Genomic DNA, 19434 nt, shown 5'->3' with positions numbered 1-19434 from the left:
ATTAGAAGGATATGGGTCAGACGCGGGCAGGTGGGACTAGTGTAGATGGGACATGTTGGCCGGTGTGGGCAAGTTGGGCCGAATGGCCTGTTTCCACACTGTATCACTCTGACTAATAAATGCCGGCTTTCTTGACGAATCCCACAACCAAAAATTAAATTTGTTCTGTTCCAATCTTCCTTCCCTTGAGTGTGAAACTCACCTATCCATTCCCACAGATGCTGCCTGACCCGCTGAGTTACTCCAGTCTGTGAAACATCACCTATCCATGTTCTCCACAGATGCTGCCTGACCCGCTGAGTTACTCCAGCACTCTGTGAAACGTCACCTATCCATGTTCTCCACAGATGCTGCCTGACCCGCTGAGTTACTCCAGACTCTGTGAAACGTCACTATCCAGTTCTCCACTGCTGCCTGACCCACTGAGTTACTCCAGCACTCTGTGGTTTTGTTTAGACCCACACATTCTGGCCCATCTCTCCACTCTGTCATTCCTGGCCATGTGTGACCATTGTCCTTGGACCGTGAGTGCTGGGAATGATCAGCTGTGAATCCATGCTCAGCGATCTCACAGCTGAAGCCAGGCTGGGCAACCGACGGTCTGTGGAGTTGGCGCCTGAGGGTGTACACGTCAGCACAGCACATAGATCATTGAGCAGTGTACAGTACATCACAGGAGCAGATCCTTGCCAAAGCCTGCATCCTTCCTGTAAAGGGGCAGCCAGAATGACCAACACACAATATGCCAAATGTGGCCTCACCAAAGTAGCACAGAGCCGCGTGCCGATTCCCTGACCCCTGCAGTCGACTGACAAAAGCTTCTGTAACCACTTTATCCACATGAGCTGATACACACGGACGTCTGAACCGAAGGGCGCAAGGTCCCCCTGTACATCAGTGCTGTTAAAGGCTCCGCTATCCACTGTATTATTTACCTTCCCCTTTTATTTGATCTCCAATATTCAATAACTCAACAGTTTCCCGTCTAAATTCCATCTGCCATTTCTCAGCCCTTATCTGCATCCAATCTATATCCTACTGCAGATAGACACAAAAAGCTGGAGTAAGTCGGCCGGACAGGCAGCAACTCTATCCCAATGTGTACTTTGTCAGCCTTCCCACAGTCCGCAACTCCACCAATGTTTGTGTCATCTGCAAACTCCACCAATGTTTGTGTCATCTGCAAACTTACTAACCAATGTTTCTCCATTCTTGTTCCAAGTCATGTACGGTATATATTGTACTGAACATATCATTTAATTTCTTTCACGCTATGCTCTTCAAGCAACACAACACTTTGCTAAGTATTCAGCGAGTCCTTGTAGAGTCGGCCTTGGAGTCTGGTGCATTTATATAAAATGCTTCCCTTCACAAAAGGACGTGTGGTTACTGGCTGACAAGTTGCTAGCTCACACACTGAATAGCAATTTGTTTGAGCTTAAAGGTGAAAGGAATTGGGACTTTCAGCCCCAAGGACTGGAGGAGAGACGAGAATCTACAATGATAGATAAACTGCAGCAGTAAGGATAAGGCAGCAACTCGCCAACCTTCACTCCGAGGGTCGGTGATGTCTGTCAATCTGCTGTACACATTTAATCAACGGCATCAGGGGATATGAGGAGAAGGCAGGAACGGGGTACTGATTGGGGATGATCAGCCATGATCATATTGAATGGCGGTGCTGGTTCGAAGGGCCAAATGGCCTCCTCCTGCACCATGTATCTATGTTTAGCCATCTCTCACCCACACTGTCCCCCATTCCCACGTGCCAACTCTTCGAGACATGTTAACAAGGTTTGCCCAATTCAGCAGAAAATGATCACAAATTAAGTTTCAGTTGAGTTTATTGTCACGTGTAGCAAGGATCGGTGACGAGCTTTTGTTGCGAGCTGAATTAAATGGATTTGTTGTGTACTATGTTTACAAATTCTGCTTTTTAACGAAGAATTTGTGTTGCTTGTGTGATAACGGATAAAATTCACATTCTCCTGTCCTCCTCCAAGAGCTAAATAGTCACTGGAGCAACGGTCTTGTCAAATACTGCAGAGGGAGGGGCCGGCATCAGGACCACCGCGATGGGGGGGGGGGGGGGGGGAAGCAATGGAGGTCCCGGGATCCATGAGGGGGGTGGAGGGGAACAAAATGAGGGGCTGGCGTGCTTTGTAATGTTGTCAGTGCCGTAGGTGGCTGTTATTTGTATGCATTGGGTACGCTGCAGAGAATCTCACCGTGGCTGGTCACATGTGGCAATAGTATTCCGTTCCAACCACATCTCCTGAAGTCCCAACAGCAGAACGCTTCATCGTGGGAACAGATTCAACAGAGTCAGAGACACTGAGAGAAGGCTGTGGCATCTTACTGGAAGCAGCGTGGTTAGGATAGTTGTGGGAATCAGTACTGGGACCCCAGCTATTTACAATATATATTAATGATCTGGATGAGGGAATTGAAGGCAATATCTCCAAGTTTGCGGATGACACTAAGCTGGGGGGCAGTGTTAGCTGTGAGGAGGATGCTAGGAGACTGCAAGGTGACTTAGATAGGCTGGGTGAGTGGGCAAATGTTTGGCAGATGCAGTATAATGTGGATAAATGTGAGGTTATCCATTTTGGTGGCAAAAACAGGAAAGCAGACTATTATCTAAATGGTGGCCGATTGGGAAAGGGGGAGATGCAGCGAGACCTGGGTGTCATGGTACACCAGTCATTGAAGGTAGGCATGCAGGTGCAGCAGGCAGTAAAGAAAGCGAATGGTATGTTAGCTTTCATTGCAAAAGGATTTGAGTATAGGAGCAGAGAGGTTCTACTGCAGTTGTACAGGGTCTTGGTGAGACCACACCTGGAGTATTGCGTACAGTTTTGGTCTCCAAATCTGAGGAAGGACATTATTGCCATAGAGGGAGTGCAGAGACGGGTCACCAGACTGATTCCTGGGATATGAAAGAAAGACTGGATAGACTTGCTTTATACTCTCTAGAATTTAGGAGATTGAGAGGGGATCTTATAGAAACTTACAAAATTCTTAAGGGGTTGGACAGGCTAGATGCAGGAAGATTTCTCCCGATGTTGGGGAAGTCCAGGACAAGGGGTCACAGCTTAAGGATAAGGGGATAATCCTTTAAAACGAAGATGAGAAGAACTTTTTTTCACGCAGAGAGTGGTGAATCTCTGGAACTCTCTGCCACAGAGGGTAGTTGAGGCCAGTTCATTGGCTATATTTAAGAGGGAGTTAGATGTGGCCCTTGTGGCTAAGGGGATCAGGGGGTATGGAGAGAAGGCAGGTACGGGATACTGAGTTGGATGATCAGCCATGATCATATTGAATGGCGGTGCAGGCTCGAAGGGCCGAATGGCCTACTCCTGCACCTAATTTCTATGTTTCTATGTTTCTATGAATCCATTTATTACAGTACATATATCGGTGGATAGTTTGAATCCTGAGACTGAGACCTTTACCTCAAAATTGTCCAAACTTGTGTATTTGTCGTCGATAAAGTTCAGTTTTATTGAAGCAGAGAAAGAACTTGCACTTCGTCCTGTACATCTTTGGTACCTTAATATAGTTCAGGATGCCCGTTTCATTGTGTGACCACAGGGCCAAGGGTCAAGGGTCAAGGGCCAGACAACCACATGACAGACAAGAATGACCACTGAGTCAATATTCATGCCAATGTTAGAATGATCTTGCTTTCTTGCATCCATATCTTGTATATCTGCTGCTATGACATTTAATTCTATCTTCAGTGTTACAGGAACATCATCCCCTTCAATATAAAAGTAGGGTGTCACGGTGGCACAGCGGTAGAGTTGCTGCCTCACAGCGCCAGAGACCCGGGTTCCATCCTGACTACGGGTGCTGTCTATGTCTATGTCCGTTCTCCCTGTGACCTGCGTGGGTTTTCTCCGGGCGCTCCGGTTTCCTCCAACACTCCAAAGACGTGCAGGCTATTAAGTTTATTGGCTTGATGTAAATGTAAACATTGTCCCAAGTGTGTGTAGGATAGTGTTAGTGTGCAGGGATTGCTGGTCGGTACAGACTCGGTGGGCTGAAGGGCCTGTTTCCGCGCTCTATCACTAAACTCATGTGTTAATAGCTCTTTTTGCAAATGAACTGCAGCGTTTAATGTTGTTTTTTACCGTTAATGGTTTGTAAACCATACCCCTTGTTCCTGGTGCGGGATCATCTTTCCTATTGCATGGATTATCCTTTATGCTTCGAGGATCAGTTACAGGGCATTTCCTTTGAAGGCTGAATAAGCTGCATATCCTCAGCCTCCATAGTTTGCAGATCTAAAGGCGTTAATGAGAAACAGAAACTGCTCTAGAATGTCGGCCTGGTCTCACGGCATCCACAGTGGGACACAATACTCCAGGTGCCACCGCCATCAGACTAACTTGGAACTTGGTAGAACAGGAAACAAATTCTGTTGAGAGTGGACAAAATAAAGTGCAGATGCTTGTAGTTTGAGGAGGGGTTCCGACCTGAAATGCCACCCATCCTTTTTCTCCAGGGATGCTGCCTGACCCGCTGAGTTGGTCCAGCACCTTGTGTCTGTCTTTGGAATTAACTAGCATCTGCAGCTTCTTTCTACACATATTGCCTGCTCTAGGCAAATTGCCTCAAGGTAGACCTGCTTTGAAGAAGTTCTCAGTCTGAAGAAGGGTTCCGACCTGAAACATCACCTATCCTTTTTCTCCAGAGATGCTGCCTGACCCGCTGAGTTACTCCAGCATTTTGTGTACATCTTGGTATCTACTATGCTGGTTTCAACCGGCATCTGTAGTTCATTCTTGAGGGGGGATCTTATGGAAACTTACAAAATTCTTAAGGGGTTGGACAGGCTAGATGCAGGAAGATTGTTCCCGATGTTGGGGAAGTCCAGAACAAGGGGTCACACAGTTTAAGGATAAGAGGGAAGTCTTTTAGGACCGAGATGAGGAAAACATTTTTCACACAGAGTGTGGTGAATCTGTGGAATTCTCTGCCACAGAAGGTAGTTGAGGCCATACAGTTCATTGGCTATATTTAAGAGGGAGTTAGATGTGGCCCTTGTGGCCAAAGGGATCAGAGGGTATGGAGAGAAGGCAGGGACAGGATACTGAGTTGGATGATCAGCCATGATCATATTGAATGGCGGTGCAGGCTCGAAGGGCCGAATGGCCTACTCCTGCACCTATTGTCTATGTTTCTATGTCTAACAGAGCAGGTACGCGTACGTACGTGCTAAACAGCAACGTATACATCCCGGGCTGGTGGCACTGACGCTGATGAAAGAACAGGTCGACTGCGCTTGTATTCACTGGAAATTAGAAGGACAGGAGGGGATCTTATAGAAACATATAAAATTCTTAAAGGATTGGACAGGCTAGATGCAGGAACATGTTCCCCGATGTTGGGGGAGTCCAGAACCAGGGGTCACACAGTTTAAGAATAAGGGGTCGGCCATTTAGAACTGAGACGAGGAAAAACTTCTTCACCCAGAGAGTTGTGAATGTGGAATTCTCTGCCACAGACGGCAGTGGAGGCCGATTCACTGGATGTTTTCAAGAGAGATTTAGATTTAGCTCTTAGGGCTAATGGAATCAAGGGATATGGGGAGAATCTGATATGGGGAGAAAGCAGGAACGGGGTACTGATTCTGGATGATCAGCAATGATGACAGTGAATGGTGGTGCTGGCTCATAGGGCCGAATGGCCCACTCCTGCACCTATTTTCTATGTTCCTATATATATCGAAATGCTTAATCTCGGCGTTGCAAAGATGATTGGCTAGGAAAAAAAACGTGTAACACTGAGGGGCTTCGTTTACAAAAGGACCCAGTTTGAAAAGCAGAGTAAATAATTAGTTCTTCTGTGAGCTCCTGGATTCACTACTAAAGCAGCACAGCAAGATGCCTGGGGAAAACATCAATGCCAAGGGTAAATCAGAAAGATTTCTTTATAATTAATGAAGGGAATGAAATAGAGAAGAAGTGTCATTAATGGTGACCAGGACCCAGAAATACAAATAGTTGCTAAAAATGCAAGAGAATATTCCAGAGAAATTCCTGCATCCAAATAATATGAGAAATAATATCTGTTGGGATTTAGCTGTGAAACAGGGGCAAGGTGGTACGGTGGCGCAGCGGTAGAGTTGCTGCCTCACAGCGCCAGAGACCTGCGTTCGATCCTGGCCACGGGTGCTGTCTGTGCGGAGTTTGTACGTTTGTTTCAGTTCAGTTTATTGTCACGTGTGCTGAGGTACAGAGAAAAGCTTTTGTTGCGTAGCCATCCTGTAATATAACCGCTTACTCCCAGACTCCAAACACTTGCAAGTCTGTAGGTGTAAGTGTAAATTGTCTCTAGTGTGTACAGGATTGTGTCAATGTGTGGGGGTCACTGGTCAGCGAAGACTCGGTGTCTGCGCTGTATCTCTAAACTAAACTAAACTAAACTAAACGACATTGTGTGTGGCATGGGACCGCAACACGGAACCAGAACACGGGACCGCAACACGGAACCGCAACACGGGAGCGTGACACGGAACCGCGACATGGAACCGCGACATGGGACCGCAACACGGGAGCGTGACACGGAACTGCAACATGGGACCGCAACACGGAACCGCAACACGGGAGCGTGACACGGAACCGCAACATGGAACCGCGACACGGAACCAGACCACGGAACTGCAACACAGAACCACGACACGGAACTGCAACACAGAACCGCAACACGGAACTGCAACACGGAACCGCGACACGGAACCGCAACAAGGGACCGCAACACGGAACCGCAACACGGGAGCGTGACACGGAACCGCAACATGGGACCGACACGGAACCGCAACATGGGACCGCAACACGGAACCGCGACATGGAACCGCAACATGGGACCGCGACACGGGACCGCAACACGGAATCGTGACACGGGACCATAACACGGAACGGCAACATAGAATCAGAACACGGGACCGCAACACGGAACCACGACACGGGACCGCGACACGGAACCGCGACACGGAACCGCGACACGGGACCGCGACACCGAACCGCAACACGGAACCAGAGCACGGAACTGCAACACAGAACCACGACACGGAACTGCAACACAGAACCGCAACACGGAACTGCAACACGGAACCGCGACACGGAACCGCAACACGGAACCGCAACACGCAACACGGAACCACAACACGGAACTGCAACACAGAACCACGACACGGAACCGCAACACGGAACCGCAACACGGAACCGCAACACGGAATCGGGACACGGAACCAGAGCACGGAACTGCAACACAGAACCACGACACGGAACTGCAACACGGAACCGCGACACGGAACCGCAACACGGAACCGCGACACGGAACCGCGACACGGAACCGCGACACGGAACCGCGACACGGAACCGCGACACGGAACCGCGACACGGAACTGCGACACGGAACCGTGACACGGAACCGCAACATAGAATCAGAACACGGGGACCGCAACACGGGACCGCAACACGGAACCGTAACATCACGCATCCCTTGTCTGTGCTGTCTAGACTGATGGTGCCATCTGGTGGTTGCCGTGTCCATCATGTGAGGGACACCCTGGCAGTGGAGCCCATGCTGTTGGGCAGAACATTGGCAACTTCATTCCGGCTACAATACCAACTCCACAATCTATTGGTGCCCATGAGGCTGAACTGTAAAATCAATAGAGCAGCAGAGGAATTGGAAGATGCTGCTGATGCCAACTTTGTTAGCGGGCCAACCTACAAAAGGGCACCCTCTATCCACTGACGATAGACACAAAGTGCTGGAGTAACTCAGTGGGACAGGCAGCATCGTTGGAGAGAAGGAATGGGTGACGTTTTGGGTCAAGGCTCTTCAGACAATCTGAAGCAGGGTCTCAACCTGAAACATCACCCATTTCTTCTCTCCGGGGATGCTGCCTGTCCCGCCGAGTTACTCCAGCACTTTGTGACTATCTTTGATGTAAACCAGCATCTGCAGTTCCTTCCCACACACTTCACACTTGCCTGCTATTCAGATTCTAGGCAACCCCGTACCTGCTACATTACTCAGCTTTGACCATCATGCCTAATTATTTCTCAGCTTTGCCGCTAATGGATTAACCTTTGGTCAGAAACTTCCACACTGATAAACAAAAGTTCTTTTAACTGTTAACGGACTGCTGGCTGGAGCTGAAGGGTCTATGTAGCCAGCATTAGGAGATGGCTCATGTGGTCAACTGTTCAAACAGACTCTAAACTACAAAGGGCAGTTTTTGCTTGAAGGTTTGACAAGAAGGTGGCAGCTGACATTTGATAAGTGACGGACTGTCATACAAATCCATATAGATTTACTGGCAGCTCGGTTACACATCTGTGCTTTATGTATCAGAGGACTTGAGCATTGGATAGTTCCTCAGTTCCCAGGTTCTCCTGTTACATACAAATGTGTTAAATAGGAAACATATTTTAGGTTGTCCAAGTGGTGATAAGTGATCAGTTTTTGGAGTGTAACAACCTCCAAAACACTTGCATAAACATCACCTAAAACAAGCCCAGCGCCATGGAAGGGTTCTTGTTTATCAGGCATGTGAGTACTTGGAGCTAAATGTACGAGTCTCATTAGTCTTTTGTGTTTACAATCGAGCAGCTCTTAAATGTGAACATTCATGGCCATTTATAATGTACGAATGTGTGGAATGTTTCTGTTGCAAGCGTGGATACCACCAGCATGTCAAAGCCACACAAGCTGCTTAAGGAATCAGATGCTGGAATATAGTGCAATCTTTTAACAGAAGCCAGAGTCACATTTAACATGTTGTCACAGATGTTCAAGAAAGAACTGCAGATGCTGGAAAAATCAAAGGTAGACAACAATGCTGGAGGGACTCAGTGGGTGAGGCAGCATCTATGGAGCGAAGGAAGTAGGCGACGTTTCGGGTCGAGACCCTTCTTCAGACTGATGACGGAGGGTGGGGGGGGGGCGAAGGGAAAAAGGAAGGAAGAAGCGGAGACAGTGGGCTTGTGGGAGAGCTGGGAAGGGGAGGGGAAGGAGGGAGAAAGCAAGGACTACCTGAAATTGGAGAACACTCAATCTGTAATCTCACTGTGATTTAAGAGTGAGGAATGTGCAATAGAGACTTTACAAGAACCTCACTCCCAGTAAAACTCCCTCCCCCTGCATCTGTGTAACGCTCTGTATTGTTTCAGCATGCCATGCTTCCATTCATCCATTCTGCACTCTGTGAATGGTGTTGGTCATATTATGCCAGACCATCACCAGTTTTAAGTTACTAGAATATCATTGTACAATTGTTACTTTACTGGAGGTTTCCACACAAAGGGTAGGGTTCAGTATCGGTCTGTGTTGGATTGAAATCCACTCCCAACATTATTTGGCATCAGGAGCAGTGTAGGTCAGTAAACCCTGGGTTAATGGACCCTGCGGTTACATGTGATGGTATCAATGTCAGAAATACATGTGATAAACGCAATATTCCAGCTATAATGCCTTTGCATGGCGATACATATTACTGCAGAGTTGCCTCGTTAATATTACATTAGGTAACTTCGTTAAATACAATGTAGAGATAATTAAGAGGGACATATATGGATGCCAATATATCTGTATTTTCAAACGTGCTTCATTGAGATATTGTGTCATTTGTTGATGAGGAGGATGCTGTGTCACAAGACCAGAATGACAAATGGACTGGTTGCAAGTTGAAAGTAGGGAAATGAGTAGACATCCTATACATCGTGCTGGAGAAAGTCAGCGGGTCAGGCAGCATCTGTGGAGAACGTGGATAGGTGACGTTTCACAGAGTGCTGGAGTAACTCAGTGGGTCAGGCAGCATCTGTGGAGAACATGGATAGGTGACGTTTCACAGAGTGCTGGAGTAACTCAGCGGGTCAGGCAGCATCTGTGGAGAACATGGATAGGTGACGTTTCACAGAGTGCTGAAGTAACTCAGGGGGGTCAGGCAGCATCTGTGGAGAACATGGATAGGTGACGTTTCACAGAGTGCTGGAATAACTCAGCGGGTCAGGCAGCATCTGTGGAGAACATGGATAGGTGACGTTTCACAGAGTGCTGGAGTAACTCAGCGGGTCAGGCAGCATCTGTGGAGAACGTGGATAGGTGACGTCTTGGGTCAGACCCCTTCTTCAGAGTGAAGAAAGATCTCAACCTAAAACGTCATCTATCCATGTTCTCCAGAAATGCTGCTTTCTGAGCAGAGGGAACATTTGCTCTAATGTACAACTAGACCAAGTAGTTACAGGAAATTGGTCAAAAATCAAGGAACAACTTTTAATTCAAATGTATACTTATATGTTCAAATGACATTCTTATTATTATTATTATTATTATCATGAGTGAATGAACGATAGAATCGGGATGAATGGGAAGCACATCAGGATGTTTCAAAGGACTTCTGTGAAGATTGGTTTCGCTAATCTAGGACTTGGACATTGCCCGGACAACATGACTATTTCTATGTCCATGTACATAGACTAATAGCCTAAAGTAGGGACCCGACCCAAAACATCACCTGTCCGTTTCCCTCCACAGATGCTGCCTGACCCGCTGAGTTCCTCCAGCACTTGCTTTCTCAGCCCAATATGTTCCTCTATTCACCCATTATTGGCTATTTTGAATGACATAGAGATGGTAGACAGTCAGAACCATTTTTCCAGGATGACAATAATCAAGTTCTAGAGGGCTATGGCTTTAAGGTGAGAGGGGCAAAGTTTAAAGGAGATGTGAGGAGCAAGTTTTTTTACAATGAGGGTGGTGGGTGCCTGGAACATTCTGCCAGGGGTGGTGGTGGAGGCAGATACGATAGTGGTGTTTGAAAGACTCATGGATCTGCAGGGACTGGAGATTTATACATTACGTGCAGGCAGATAATAGATGGTCTTGGCATCATGTTGGGCACGGACATTGCGGGCTGAAGGGCCTGCTCCTGTGCTGTACTGTTCCATGTTCTATCATCTGAAAATCTTTCACAGAACAGTTGGAGTGCAGACACTGGGAAAACGCCAATCTTCTGCGGTTAGAAAGCCTGGGGGGACATGTTAACATCACAGCAACGGGAGCTTTCCATCTGTTATTGTTTTACATGAACCTTGGGACTGGTTGATGAGATATTGTCAAGTTTCATGGTTTTATCATAGAGAGAGAACCAAACTCTGGATGTTTGGTGAGGTTGAATGTGAGGAAATAGGTTGTCCTCCATGTAGCGACGTATACCTGGGCAACACAACCCAGCGGCTTGTCCTCCATGTAGCGACGTATACCTGGGCAACACAACCCAGCGGCTTGTCCTCCATGTAGCGACGTATACCTGGGCAACACAACCCAGCGGCTTGTCCTCCATGAAGCAACGTATACCTGGGCAACACAACCCAGCGGCTTGTCCTCCATGTAGCGACGTATACCTGGGCAACACAACCCAGCCGCTTGAATACTGACCCATTGCACCCCCTCCCTTCCCCACCCTAGTCCTTATTGTCTCATTGGCTGTAACACGTTCTCACCCAGCCCACAGCTAACAATGACCAGGTGCCTTTATCATCATCACTCTCTGCATATCTTTCATTCATTTGTACTATATCTTTCCACATCACCATCTATATCTCTAGTTTCCCTTTCCCCGTGACTGTCAGTCTGAATAAGGGTCTCGACCCGAAATGTCACCCATTCCTTCTCTCTAGAGATGCTGCCTGTCCCGCTGAGTTACTCCAGCACTTTGTGCCTATCTTTAGTTTAAACCAGCATCTGCAGTTCCTTCCTACACACTTTATCCCGGTCAGTTTGATTAAGCTGGAAACTATCGGTTGCCATCGTCCCTTCTGTGGTACCAATAGTGGATAGATGCCAGTGGCAGGCAGAAGGGTCATAAGGTCATGTGATAGGAGCAGAATTAGGCCATTCGGCCCATCGAGTTTACTCCGCCATTCAATCATGGCTGATCTATCTCTCCCTCCTAACCCCATTCTCCTGCCTTCTCCCCATAACCTCTGACACCCGTACTAATCAACAATCTATCTATCTCTGCCTTAAAAATATCCACTGACTTGACCTCCACAGCCGTCTGTGGCAAAGAATTCCACGGATTCACCACCCTCTGACTAAAGAAATTTCTCCTCACCTCCTGTCTAAAAGAGCACCCTTTAATTCTGAGGCTGTGCCCTCTGGTCCTAGACTCTCCCAACAGTGGAAACATCCTCTCCACATCCACTCTATCTATGCCTTTCATTATTCTGTAAGTTTCAATGAGGTCCTTCCTCAACCTCCTAAACTCCAGCGAGTCGATGCCCAGTGCTATCAAACGCTCCTCATATGCTCGTGAAAGGAAGAACTCTCATCCTTGGACACCCATTAGCGGGGAAAAAATGTAATAGTTTCATAAAATGTGCAATTCAATTGTGGTCATAAAATCTTTATTTCATCTATTTTAATGGTATTCCTCTCATGCAATATTGAAGCAATGGCCAAGTGTTCTCGCATTACCCAATTAGGAATGTCACTTAATTAAAAAACTCCAATTACATTAAAATTATTTATATTTTTGTCCATTTGAATCCTTTAGTTATTCAAGCAATAGAATGCAGACAAGGACGATTTTTACATCTTCCCGTAATTAGCAAAATGAAGCAGCTCTTTTATTTGATACATCACAAACCCACATGACCAATAGACGGCTGTAATGACACAGTTTAGCACTGAGCTTTGGATTACTCTGGGAAGTAAGTTCCTTTGTCCAGGCATTGTCTGCCATAACGGGAAGCTAAGCTGCCTCTGAATGTTTCAAGCAAATCTGAAGAAGGGTCTCGAACCAAAACGTCACTCATTCCTTCTCTGTCCAGCTGAGTTACTGCAGCTGTTGTTTCTATAGCAGATTATTTGACCAGGGCTGTGGACATCTTATTCTCACGTAGTTTGAAGGAGGACTTGGTCTGTGCAGCATTGGTTCTAGTTTGCGTCACAAATCACAGAGATTGATCCTGACTACGGGTGCTGTCTCTGTAGAGTTTGCACGCTCTCTCCTGTGACCGCGTGGGTTTTCTCCAGGAGCTCCGGATTCTTGGTTCTTGGTTTGGTTCTTGGTCCTCCAAAATATTCCAACTGGAATTTAAACTGGAGGTGGTGAAGGGAGGGATTAAGCCAGAAAGGGTTATTGGGAAGAAAGAGTTACTTTAAATGTAGTTGCATCTGGTTGGGTAACTATAGTTGGGTGGAGATTATTCCATGCTTTAATTGTGTGTGGGGGAAGAATGAATTGCTGTACACGTCTGTCTTTGTAGCTGGGATCACAAATTGTATCGAATGCCCTCGTCTGCTCCTAATTGGTTTGGGTTTGGTGTAGGTCTTGTAGTCTATGTCTAGCTGATGTGGGATTCCTCCCACATCCCAAAGACGTGTGTGTTTGCAGGTTAATTTGAAATTTCCCCCTGGTGTACAGGGAGTGGATGAGATAGTGGGATAACACAGAATTAGTGTGAACAGGTGATCGATGTTTAGTGTGGACTCGATGGGCCAAAGAACCTGTTTCCATGCTGTATCTCTAAAAAAAATGTTCTTTACCTCTGGTGAAAAACGACAGGTGATATTTCGGGTCAAGACCCTTCTTCAGACTGGAGATAGCAGAACACACATACGGGACACAGCCTGAAGTTCTCCCAGTCTGAAGAAGGATCTCGACCTGAAACATCACCCATTCCTTCTGCTACTGGGTGGCACGGTGGTGCAGCGGTAGAGTTGCTGCCTCACTGCGCCAGAGACCCAGATTCGATCCTGACTACGGGTGCTGTCTGTACGGAGTTTGTAAGTTCACCCCGTGGCCACGTGGTTTCCTCCCACATCCCAAAGACGTGCAGGTTTGTAGGTTAATTGGCTTCTACAGATTATCCCTAGTATGCAGGTGTACGGGTGATTGCTGGTCATGGCAACCTCTGTGGGCAAACCCTAAACTATCTCTAAACTAAACTAAATGTTCTAAGATGATAATACAATTGAGATTAAACCTTGACCTTGTCCATCAAACTATTGAGTTGGCCAATTTTACATTGGTGGATATAAAATATTAAGATGAGTAAACAAACCTGTTCCCTCGGCTGCTGTACAAGGACAAACCACTGTGCTGCTTCCTACTGACTGGTTTGAGATGCAGGTGGGAGTTGGTTTCTGGAGACTTTGCCTGACTCAAGCATTCGTAATTAGTTTGCCGGTCGGTCTACAACATTGGAATCCAAACGAGAATGACGGATCAGTCTAAACATGTTCATAAATGATAGGAGCAGAATTCAGCCCATCATGTTTACTCCGCCACTCAATCATGGCTGATCTATCTCTCCCTCTCAACCCCATCCTCCTGCCTTCTCCCCATAACCCCTGACACCCGTACTAATCAAACATGACACTTTCCAAATATTGCTTTAACATCAGTAAGTGTTGGTTTAAACTGAAGATGGACACAAAAAGCTGCAGTAACTCAGCGGGACAGGCAGCATCTCTGGAGAGAAGGAATGGGTGATGTTTTGGTCTGAAGAAGGGTCTCGACCCGAAACGTCACCCATTCCTTTTCTCCACAGATGCTGCCTGTCCCGCTGAGTTACTCCAGTACTCTGTGTCCATCATCTGCACGTTTATGTTAAAGTGCTGAATCAGGATGTGTCCACTCTCTCCAGAACCTGTCACTCTTTCCCAGGGGAAAGAACTGTGACTATTGCTATTCAACTAGAAACCTTGTCCCAAACACCAGCCTCCTGTTCATACAGTGAGTGATGTCTGGTTTTGTTCGACTCTGAAAGAGTGTACGGTTGTATTCTGACCCTGCCCTCTTTCCAGTATCTACAGATTCTTCAGGATGACTGTGGAGCAGGGCATGTGGCAGATCCCTTTGCCCTCTCCCTCTGGCCACCCAGCACTGCTGGTCTGAGTCCGGCCACAGCTCCATTGACCACACTGGCATAACCTCGAGAGGACAGGTGTGCCTCTTTAGCCAGAGATACAGAGGGGGCAAAATGTATGGGAAGGAACTGCAGATGCTGGTTTAAACCGAAGATAGACACAAAGTGCTGGAGTAACTCTGCAGGACAGGCAGCATCTCTGGAAAGAAGGAATGGGTGACATTTCAGGTCGAGACCCTTCTTCAGACTGATGTCAGGGGAGTGTCTCTACTCACTGGACATCCGGGACTTGTGGCTTTGTGCCCTGTATAAAGAAGGATAGAAGATAGTTTGTTAATGGCTGGAACGTGAGAGGGATGTGAACATGATAGCAGCAGACACACAAAGCACTGACTTCACTGTGTACGCTGGGAATTGGACGAGGTCTTATCAGGAAACCTGTCATTGAACAGGACCCAGTGACAAATATTCCAAGCACAATAGCATCCTCTGGATGGACAATGCACACCTACTATATGTCAAGCTGTTTGTTTGCAGTTTTTACTTAGAAGTTCCAAACAGTCGTTTTTAAGCCCATTTGGTAAGAAGCGATTTAATTCCTTATCCCTTTGTAATTCGTAATGTGCACAGTGTGTATCTGGGTGAGTTTAACTCTGTAATTGGAGAGCAGGAGCGGAGGGAAGAGGGGAGGGAGGAGGGGAGAGATGAGTGAGGAGGGGAGAGGAGAGAATGAAGGAGGGAGTGGAGGGAAGGAGAGAGGAAAGAGGAGGGGATGAGAGATGAGGTGAGAGGAGAGGAAAGGCAGGTAATTATAGGTATTGCCAGGGTGAGGATTGAAGAGGTTGCAGATCACAGGCTGAATGCTGGGGTAAAATGCCACAATTCACCAAACTCTTGTCTGCCCGTGTCTGTTTGAGAGATGATCTAATTTTTGTTGTTTCGGACTGAGATATCACTGGGGGGAGGGGATTTACCCTCCTGCTTGGCAGAGCGGTGTCAGGTTGAACAGACATATTCAGTAGTCAGTCTGACTTTGGTACTTTCACAGTGTGCTTGATCTGCGTTAGAAATAGAGGCACGAACACCCCCCGCCTTCCCCCCCCCCCCCCCCCCATGTGGCGTGCACCATGTCCACATCTCCCTGCAGTGATGAGCTCCACAATGGAGGTGAATGGTTCTCATACAATGAAGCTCATTACTAAAGATTATGTTGTAATTCCGATTATTGGCAATTCATTTACCAGACCAAATTGTGAATTTTATCTTCAGTTCAACTACAAATCTTCAATTATATTTTACCCTGTATAATATGCAAATCAATTCAAATATAATTCATGATTTTCCAGTAATCTTTCTTTCCAGTCCCTGGGACCATGCAGAATAGTGGGCGGCCTGGATAGAGTGGATGTGGAGAGGATGCTTCCACTAGTGGGAGAGTCTAGGACTAGAGGGCACAGCCTCAGAATTAATGAACGTTCATTTAGGAAGAAGATGAGGAGGAATTTCTTTAGTCAGAGGGTGGTGAATCTGTGGAATTCATTGCCACAGACGGCTTTGGAGGCCAATGGATATTTTTAAGGCAGAGATAGATAGATTCTTGAATAGTACGGGTGTCGGAGGTTATGGGGAGAAGGCAGGAGAATGGGGTTAGGAGGGAGAGATAGATCAGCCATGATTGAATGGCGGAGAAGATGATGGGCTGAATGGCCTAATTCTACTCCTATCACATGACCTTATGACCTTAAGCATTGACTAACACTGCTCCAGGTACATTGCTGAGGGGCCAGATGTGAAGTGTATTCTGGAGTCAGTGGTGGAGCGGAGGAGCAGATGTTCTGGCACCGCATTGCAGTGCATGCATGCGCTGGTCAAATGATGCATGAACTGGTCAAATGATGCATGCACTGGTCAAATGATGCATGCACTGGTCAAATGATGCATGCACTGGTCAAATGATGCATGCACTGGTCAAATGATGCATGCACCGGTCAAATGATGATGATGCATGCACTGGTCAAATGATGCATGCACTGGTCAAATGATGCATGCACTGGTCAAATGATGCATGCACTGGTCAAATGATGCATGCACTGGTCAAATGATGCATGCACTGGTCAAATGATGATGATGCATGCACTGGTCAAATGATGCATGCACTGGTCAAATGATGATGATGCATGCACTGGTCAAATGATGCATGCACTGGTCAAATGATGCATGCACTGGTCAAATGATGCATGCACTGGTCAACTGGTGCATGTATTGGTCAAATGATGATGATGCGTGCACTGGTCAAATGATGCATGCACTGGTCAAATGATGCATGCATTGGTCAAATGATGCATGCATTGGTGGAGGCAGGCAGGCAGGCACAGAGCACTACACCAGCAATGCTGTTGTTTTCAGTTTAGTTTATTGTCACGTGTACCGAGGTACAGTGAAAAGCGTTTGTTACGTGCTAACCAGTCAGCGTAACGTCTCGATTGTAACAATGTCCAGTCTGTCCGCTGACTGGTTAGCAGGCAACACAAGCTTTTAACTGTACCTCGATACATGTGACAATAAACTAAACTAAACAACATCACCCGCATCCAAACAACATCCCTCTGGGCTGTTCAGGGTGATCAACATTCATTCAGTCTGGAAATTGTGGCCCAGGATTCAAGAGTCAAAGAGGGGAGAAAGAAGAAAACACAGGGGGCACTCTGTGAAATATAACGAGCATCTTTGTCCCATCTTTGACAGGACTCAGGAGCCGGGATCAGTCTACTAAAGCTCGGGGCATGTCTGTGGCTTGTAGTGGCTGGAGCCTAGACCTAGGCCACAGTCCAGGAGCTTGGGACTTGGGCCTGGAGCATTTGGGCCTTGGGTTGGGTTTTGGGCATGGACATTGGGTTTGGGGTTGAACCTATGCCTTGGGAGCCTGGGAGAAGAGGGAGTTACCGGGGTGAGACTGGTCCTTGATGATGCTGCTGGCCTTGCTGAGGCAGCGTGAGATGTAGATGGAGTCAATGGAAGGGAGGTTGGTTTGCGTAATGGTCTGGGCCGCGTCCACAATTCTCTGCAATGTTTTGTGATCTTGGATGGAGCAGTTTCCAAACCAAGTGAAGCAGATCACAGAGACAGCTGGTGGGGCCTCAGGTCCAAAACTCCCTCTCAAACCTCTCCATCTCCTTCTCCTCATTCAATATCCCTTAACATCTACCTCCTGTACCAAGCATTTGGATGGATATCTGCCTTCATATCTCCTGCATGACTCAATATTAAATGTTTTAATTTAGAGATACAGCGCGGAAACAGGCCCTTCGACCCATTGTCCGCATTGACCAGCGATCCCTGCACATGATCACTATCCTACACACACTGGGGACAATTCACATGTCTACCCAAATAATTAACCTACAAACCTGCACGTCTTTGGAGTGTGGGAGGAAACCGAAGTTCTCAGGGAAAACCCACGCAGGTCACGGGGAGAACGTGCAAACTCCGTACAGACAGCGCCCGTAGTCAGGATCGAACCCGGGTCTCTGGCGCTGTGAGGCAGCAACTCTACCGCTGCGCCACCGTGCCACTCTTGTGAAATAACATACCATTACATGCCTTATATGTGTTCTCTTATATTAAAGTCACCACATAAATGAAACCTTCTCCTCGTGAATCGGTCCCTAAATGTCAGTGGAGAAGTTGGAGGGAATACGTACCAGCCGCAAAGATTCGTGGGGAAAGAAGTTTTTGTTCTTGGTCCTCATTTACAAAAATGAAGATGTATTGCTGCAAGGGCCTGTCCCATTTGCCGATAGTTTTGGCGACTGCCGGCATCATTGACCGACGTACCAGGTCAACGAACAATTCACGGCACGATCACGTATTGACCCGCGGTGTTTGTTCAAGTGTCGCCACATTGTTTTTGTCGCCGCTGGATTTTGAAATGTTCAGAATCTTTAGGCGACGCTGATATGACGCTGGCAGTCACTGAAAAAATGCCCAAGTGGGACAGGCCCTTGAAGAGTCAAGAGTGTTTTATTGTCATGTGTCACAGCCAGAACAATGAAACCAGTGAGAGGGGTAATGTTGTACGGAGATGTGGAGGGCAAGGTTATGCAGAGGGTGGTGGCTGCCCGGGGGATTGGGGGAGTGTAGGATGTAGTGGTGATTTAGAGGCTATTACTGTAAATAGCAAAATGCAGGAATGAAGGGATATGGGCCATGTGCCGGCAGACGAGATGACGTTATCGTGGTGGGACGGGCAGCATCTCTGGAGAGAAGGAATAGGTGACATTTTGGGTCAAGACCCTTCTTTAGACTGCCTGTCCTGCTGAGTTCCTCCAGCATTTTGTGTCAATTTAAACCAACATCTGCAGACTTTCCTACACAGATGATCTTGGACTCAGGTATTGTGGGTCTATGGGCCTGTACTGTTCCATGTGAGCTACTGATTAGTGTTACCCAACCAGCTGAGTGTGAGCTGCCGTGCTGCCTTGTGCTTCAGGCAAGGACCAGCCCCGATCCTCCCAGCTAATCACCTGGGCTCGTGATC

The 19434-nt window shown here is 47.2% G+C and overlaps 1 protein-coding gene across 2 annotated transcripts in view; it reads left to right on the top strand.

The window, feature by feature from the left end:
• LOC129710954 (semaphorin-6B-like) overlaps positions 1 to 19434 on the top strand; it is a 334781-nt gene that overhangs the window by 58157 nt on the left and 257190 nt on the right. Inside the window, exon 1 of one of the 2 annotated variants that reach the window (XM_055658271.1) lies at positions 7821 to 8571. The exons of the other annotated variant lie outside the window; for it this stretch is intronic. The gene's annotated coding sequence lies outside the window, so the exon portion shown is untranslated. Of the gene's footprint in view, positions 1 to 7820; positions 8572 to 19434 lie in introns of those variants that run through there. 2 annotated transcript variants of the gene reach the window in all.

The sequence above is a fragment of the Leucoraja erinacea genome, chromosome 29 (assembly GCF_028641065.1).
Source record: "Leucoraja erinacea ecotype New England chromosome 29, Leri_hhj_1, whole genome shotgun sequence".
In the NCBI taxonomy this organism is placed as follows: Eukaryota; Metazoa; Chordata; class Chondrichthyes; order Rajiformes; family Rajidae; genus Leucoraja; species Leucoraja erinaceus.
The sequence above is the reverse complement of the archived record's forward strand: the minus strand, read 5'-3'. Positions and strand labels throughout refer to the sequence as shown.